The sequence below is a fragment of the Bos indicus genome, chromosome 5 (assembly GCF_029378745.1).
Source record: "Bos indicus isolate NIAB-ARS_2022 breed Sahiwal x Tharparkar chromosome 5, NIAB-ARS_B.indTharparkar_mat_pri_1.0, whole genome shotgun sequence".
NCBI classification, from domain to species: domain Eukaryota; kingdom Metazoa; phylum Chordata; class Mammalia; order Artiodactyla; family Bovidae; genus Bos; species Bos indicus.
This window is the reverse complement of record NC_091764.1, coordinates 48,284,188-48,289,555: the sequence shown is the minus strand read 5'-3', so window position 1 is coordinate 48,289,555 and position 5,368 is coordinate 48,284,188. Positions and strand designations below refer to the sequence as shown.

Genomic DNA, 5,368 nt, shown 5'->3' with positions numbered 1-5,368 from the left:
ATCCCGTGCTCAGCAATGAAGCAGACCAAAAAAATTAAAAGGCACTACCAATATTTATTAAGCATTTATCACGTACCAGGAAGTGTCTTGAGTACTTTCCTGGTATAAACTCAATGAATACTCAAGCAGCTGTATGAGATAAGCAACTGTATGATCAACAAAATGTTGATGAAGCCACTCAAGGGCAGAGTCCAAGCAGTTTGCTCAGTCACACAGCTGGGAGGTCGCAGAGCCAGGCTTCAAGCAAAAGTATGATGAGCGCAGACCCCATCTTATCTACCATGCTGTCCACAATGAGGAAACCCACCCACTGTTGACTCACACCTCTGCCTGTGTGCTCATGTCATCCTTCGGGAAAGATGATTAAGCGTTCACACTGTGCCAGGTAGTGGGCTAGGTTCTGGGGATAGAATGGTATACAAAAACAGGTAGTAAAGAAACAGACACACTAATTCATATGGAATGAATGACAATGAGAAAAAGGAACACAAAACTAGGAGCATATATAATAAAAGGATCTTGACCTAATTGAGGGGATCAGAGGAGGCATCCCAGAAGAAGGGATCTTTACGCTGGACAATGGAGGGTGAATAGGAGTTATCTTGGGGAAGAGGAGCAAGAGCAGTCATTACGAAGGAAAACAGATGTCAAAGATGAGACCACCAGCTCATGGTTGGCTCATCTGAAGGCTAGTCTCTTACTATTTTTGGACGAGGAACATGTAAGCAATTTCCTGGATGTATTCCTTTGACTGTAAGTCATTCTGTTATACAGTATTTTATATATATTTTGGAAATTTTAATATTTTCATGAATATGTAAAAAGACATACTATAAATATATGTATACACACGCATGCATGTGTATGTGTATGCGTATGTGTGTATCTCCATCCAAAAGCAGGAAACCAGAAAGCCAACCCTGAGATATTAAGAAATGTCATGGTAGAGAGCTAGGAGCCAGAAGATCATGATTTAGTACTGGCTCAGCCATTAGCAATCTGGGTGACCTGGCCTTTGGTTTCTTGTCTGTAAGACAGAGATATACTCACCTTGGTTTAGTCCCCACAGTCGTGGCAAGGATTCAGTGATATAACCTACAGAAGGGAACAAGCTTTGAAAACATTGCTATGTTTTAGCTAGGAGCTTTGGAAAATGCTAGTTTAGTGGAGATTCCAGGGAAGTTTGCTTCAGTTTCTTCTGCATTATTTGATTTTTTGTTGCAAAAAGAAAAAATGTTAGTGCTTTGTGAACCAGGATTTCGGAGCCCTAGACTTCCTTAACAAGTACAGCACACGTTCCCGAGGGTATATGGTACACACTCCCCTTTTAACAACTTCACGTTTCACTTTAATGCTCAGTGTTTCTGCCTCAGAATGAATGCCACCCTGAGACTGGTGTTGGCTGAGTATCCCATGCTGGTCTTAGTTCATTTTGTGTCAGTGATTAACGCAGCTGAAATTGGTTGGAAAAGGAGGAGAACGCTGTTCTGCTTGACAAAAATAAAATACATTCTTTCAATAAAGAGAGGGACTGAACAGAAAGCGATCAACTAGGGAGCAGGAGGGTGGTCTTAGACTGCAGAAGGGAATTTAAAGTTTGGCATTGGATGCCATTGGCTTCCACACCTAGATGTGACATACTGAATTGTGTGACTTGCATATACACACATACATATGCATGCACACACACATGCATGCACATACACACATATGCTTATGTCTCTGTATAGATATCTTTGCATGAATAGGTACATATGTGTAAATATATTCATAAGGCACACCGTATAGAGTTCAGTGGGCTCTGAATTATACCAGTGTACAGCTTTATACTTTAAGATGATCTTTCTGTTATTTTACAAAATCAAAACTTTTATCTAGTCAAAATTTATTTCTATTGTTTTAAGATAGGAGTTTTAGTTGTAAGCAGCCAACAGAAAGTCATTCTAGGAGAATAATTTACTAAAAGGCTTTAGACTGGCTCCTGGCTTTGCCAGGTAACTTAGAGTACATGATTCTCAACTCCACAGCCAGAAACAGTGCCCAGAATCAAACCGCGGGACTGCTCCAGGCAGGACAGTGCAGTGATGTGTGACCCTAGACTCTGCAGCTGGCACGCCTTAGGCTGCCACCTCTGAGAACTGGATGCTGCCTCTGGCATTCCCACCCGCCGCTGGCCCAGCGCCTCGGTCACCCTGCAGCTACGGCCACTGCCCGAGTCTTCCTCACCATCCAAGCTCCTTGCATCATGAATTCCAGATTCTCAATCTGTGATGGATGTGTCTGATTGCAGAAGCCCGGGTCACATGTTTGGGCCCTCACTGTAGAGACATTTGGGGAACAATGAATACACAGCATTCTCAGTTTCTTTGCTGCTTCATAACATGGCCTCCCACCAAGAATCTTAAGGTGGGGAAGTTTGCCAGGACGGGTAAGGAGTTTAACTACTTGCTGGGCAACCAAAAAGAATGACAAATGTCCACTGTGACAGAGCAGTGCTAACAGCTGCCAACTCCAAATTCAGAGGGTTGAGCCTGGCTTCCTTCCCTAAGAAACTCTTAGAGAGAAAGAATCGCTGAAATGAGTTCTTGGTCTCAGGAACAGTTGCAATCTCTCAGGAACATCCTGAAACAACAACAGTGAGTCAGGAATACACTTGAGTAAGGGGTCTGACTTCTGATCTCTGAGAGTACATACATAGACAAATGCCTTAGAATTTCAACTCTAAAACTTGTTGTTTCATTAAAAAAAAAAGAAAGAAAGAAAAGTATTCATCACACATGAAGACCACTTCAAACTTTAGAATCTTATAGATTTAACTGTGTATTAGAATTTATAAACTCCAGGAGATAGTGAAGGACAGGGAAGCCTGGTGTGCTGCAGTCCATGGGGTTGCAAAGAGTAAGTCAAAACTTGGTGACTGAACAGCACGTCTACTGATTTAGAAATGATAATAATTACACTTATAAATTGGGCTTCCGAGGCAGGTAAAGAACCCACCTCCTAATGCAGAAGACATAAGAGACATAGGTTCGATCCCTGACTCAGAAAGATCCCCTGGAGGAGGACATGGCTGCCCACTCCAGTATCCTTGCCTGGAGAGTCCCCATGGACAGAGGAGCCTAGGGGGCTACAATCCATTGGGTCATACAGAGTTGGACACAACTCAAGCAACTTAGCATGCACAGTTATACATAAATGTTTGTGCTATATATTTAAATTCTTACTGCCTTAAAAATGATTGCAAATGATATATTTAATTCAGAAACTGAAGTTGCTTCTTTGAACACTGTTGTTGTTCACTCGATAAGTCATGTACAACTCTTTGCAACCCCATGACTGCAGCACACCAGGCCTCCCTGTCAAAGAAAAAAATTCTTTGAACGTTAAATAAAGCTATATTCAGAGTTTCAAAAAAGAAAAGGAGAAAGCAATACAGTATAGCTATTTCCATGATGGTTTAAACAATAGAAACCCAAATAAAGGAGAACTACTGATATAAAGCATGTGATACATTTGAACTATCAAAACATCTCTTGGTTTTTTTCCCCCAAAAAAACAATATTTCAGAAATGACCCATCTACTGTCTCCAGGAGGAGGTGATTTTTATCCAAAGGCCATTTGGTTTCCTCAAGTTCATGAACTGAGCACTTCTGATGGGCAGAGGAACTTCCTGCCTTCCACTGTTCTAAGAGGGTGACAAACTCCTTTGGTGAGCTGTAAAAAGCTCCTAGTCCTTCCATGAAGTTGGCTATTCCAAAGGTCAAGAGAAGAAGGCCTATCACCTCTGGAATTGTCATGTCTTAGACTGGGGATCCCTAACTCCCAGGGTCACAGACTGCTACCAGTTCATGGCCTGTTAGGAGCTGGGCCACACAGCAGGAGGTGAGTGGCCAGTTGGTGAACTAGCGAAGCTTCATCTGTATTGACAGCTGCTCCCCATCACTAGTATTACTGCCTGAGCTTTGCCTCCTGTCAGATCAGTGGTGGCATTAGATTCTCATAGGAGCATGAACCCTAACCCTACAGTCAAGGTTGGAATATCCTGAGATTGTCACAACATAGAAATATTTGTTTCTATTCTGACTTTATTTTTATTTTGCAATAATAAATATAATGCATAAATACAATAAATCTAATGCACTTGAATCCTCCTGAAACCTTTCCCCATGGAAAAACTGTCTTCCACAAAGCTTGTCCCTGGTGCCAAAAAGGTTGGGGACTGCTGTCTTAGACCATCTGTAGTAGTTGCTCACTATTCTTAAGGAAAAAAAGTGGGGGCGGGGGGCAGACAACAGCTTCTATGAAAGTAGTAGTTATGCTCTAACCGCCCGGAGCCCCCTCCTTGACGCTACTGAGGAAGTATGGTTGGGTGAGGGGTCTTGGTGAAACGAACCTCTGTGAAGGCCCAGCTCGGGCGTACCCACCGTGTCCTGGTGCCAAGGCCTTCCCAGAAGGAGTCTTTAGAGGATTTAAGTCTCTGAGTGTGGAAAGCTGGTTGGGAGCCAGCACACCTTCTCCAGAGGCAGAGAAACAAGGGGGCGCAGTATCAAACAGCCTTTCTTTCTTTACCCAGTCTCCATGCAACCTTTGGAAAAAAATTTTAATATCAGTTTTAACATCCAACAATTGCAGAGCGACCACCTGTCACCTCTCGCCACAGATCAACAACCGCGGTTCCCCCAGCGTCTCTGGCAGAAGGTCTTGCTTGCAGAGGAAGCAATTCAGCGGGCCTTTGGAAGGCAGCCGAGCAGCAGCAGGAGGCCTATTAAATCCACAATTTTAGACTCTCGGGGTGGGCATTTTCTCGTGGCGTATTAAGTAACACACCTACTCAAGTTACTGTGTGAACTCAGTGGACAGCTGCCCTTTCAGTGAGAAGCAAAGGCTTGCACTGCACTCTGTCCCCCCCATCCCACCTCCTAAGTTCAAGCATAGACCCTTGAGAGAGGAACGCACGGGAAAGAACAGAGAAAATGGAAGAAAATCTGAATGAAGATTCCACCCACCAGGAGTTCCCCACTAATGGACAACTCCCAGTGCTCAGGGTTCACCCCAAAGTCACAATAAAAGAAAGACTGCATCGACTCTAAGTCAAGATGGAGGCAGCCAGGAAGATCCAGTCAAAATGAAAATGGCCTCTATCTTCCTGTTCCTTCTGGAAGTAATGCCTGAGGCAGGATGGAAAACGGTGGTTCGGGGGAAAGATTTTGAAGTCAGAAATCCATGGATCCACATTCCTTAAAAAATTGGCGTGACTTGCACACGTCTTGATTAATTTCTCCAAGCTTCATTTTTCTCTTTCATGATGAAAATAATACAGTGTCACCTCATAAGGTTGTTGTGGGAAATAAATGAGATAGTAAATGT

At 43.2% G+C, this 5,368-nt stretch overlaps 1 long non-coding RNA gene across 1 annotated transcript; it reads right to left on the bottom strand.

The window, feature by feature from the left end:
• Positions 1-1,938: 1,938 nt before the first annotated feature.
• On the bottom strand, positions 1,939-4,582 carry LOC139183127 (uncharacterized). Its single transcript, XR_011566611.1, has 2 exons — positions 4,426-4,582; positions 1,939-2,622 (listed from the first exon to the last, which is right to left on the bottom strand). It is a non-coding gene; the product is annotated as an uncharacterized lncRNA (long non-coding RNA).
• Between the last annotated feature and the right edge of the window lie 786 nt (positions 4,583-5,368).